The 1582-nt window shown below is 33.4% G+C and overlaps 1 pseudogene; it reads left to right on the top strand.

Moving 5' to 3' along the window:
- Window positions 1–1232: 1232 nt before the first annotated feature.
- Window positions 1233–1378, top strand: LOC115229007 (annotated as a pseudogene).
- Window positions 1379–1582: the final 204 nt, after the last annotated feature.

Below are 1582 nucleotides of genomic sequence, written 5' to 3'. Positions count from 1 at the left end.
TGAAACACAATTTTTGTTTATTGAAAAGTAAAATCGTGATTTTCCCAACTGTGGAAAGACCTCAGTCATTAAAATTTTATGTATTCTGGAGTCGATACAATTATCTAAGCGGTATCGAGTCCTGAAGAGGGAGCCTACCCAATTCCTGTTTGGGAGGGGAAGTATGAGGACTTTTCAAGCTTCGAAGGAGAGCTGGAAACATTCAAGTTATAAGGCTTCCAAAGAACTCAACTGCTCATCTTTAACCAATGGATGCAGGAATAATAAAAAATCTAAAGCATCATTACAGAAAAAATGTTAGTGGTTGATTATATGAACTCGCTTAATCAATCATTAGATTTTTTTGTTAATCTTAGACACGCTATGTTGTTACTTCACGAAGCTTGGGCAAGTGTGAAACAAGAAACTATTAGTAATTGTTTCAAAAAAGTTGGAATTATTCAAGGTATTGATGAGTCTTATGCTGAAGAAGAGTTGTCCCCATATCCAATTATTGAGGCACACAGTAATCAGCTAGACCAAATTATGATTGAAGAAGATATGCTTCAAATACAAAAAGTCATTGATGACGATGAAATCATTGCACTGTTTCAAGAAGAATATACTGTTGAAGATATCATGCTTAATGCAGAAGATGGCCAAATCGATGAGAGCTACGATATTAGCCCAATCACTTTATTTGATGGAATTTAAATTGTCATAAATTAAGTTCTTGTTCGAATTGCTTTTCTCAAAATATAACAAACAATACTGTAAAAAATTCGAAACACATTTCGAATGATTTACAAAAATTAATTATAAAAACTATACAAATAACTTTATTCAATTTTTTCAATAAATAATTGTGTTTATAAACCATCCATATGACAAATAAAAATCTTTATAAGAACTGACTTACCTAAAAGCACGTTGATACGGAGGTTATTAAAAAATTAATAAATAATGGTTAACTAATGTAAATGTCATAACTAATGTAAATGTCATAAACACAGTCATAAATACAGTCGAATGGAGAATATAAACATTTAAGCGATCAAGGATTAAACAAGTAGTGTTTAAAAATCACCTTTTTATAAATTTAATAAATTTGTAATTACTTAATTTGTCATTTATTTTAAAACTCAATAAAAAATTGGATAATCTATTTAAATGTATATACCTCAAAGCTAATTAAAAATCCATACATTTTAATAATTTAGTTGTATCTATTTCCTAATGTGTGCATATGCTAAGTACTTACCTGGTCGTGCATGTTTGTTATCAATTAGGCAAATGTGCCATTCGCTGGCCATCCATTGCACTTTGGGTCGCCTTCGAGTGTGGTCGGTTCCATACGGGCTGTCCTACGGCGTATTTTTTTCGTGTACTTTGGTACATTTTTATTTTGTAAATTTGAAAATATTCTTAAATGTCTCCAATCAACACCGTGTCTGGTCGCGCCCCCCGTCACAGTGAACTCAACTCGATCATACAGAGAGCCCTCGCTTCAGCTGGCATTCCGTCAATCCTTGAACCTGTTGGACTGGATAGAGGGGATGGCAAACGCCCTGACGGCATGTCCACCTTCCCATACGAGCAGGGG

Source organism: Octopus sinensis, unplaced genomic scaffold, assembly GCF_006345805.1.
Source record: "Octopus sinensis unplaced genomic scaffold, ASM634580v1 Contig11546, whole genome shotgun sequence".
NCBI lineage: Eukaryota > Metazoa > Mollusca > Cephalopoda > Octopoda > Octopodidae > Octopus > Octopus sinensis.
Note: the sequence above shows the minus strand (reverse complement) of the source record. Positions and strands in the feature narration are given on the sequence as shown.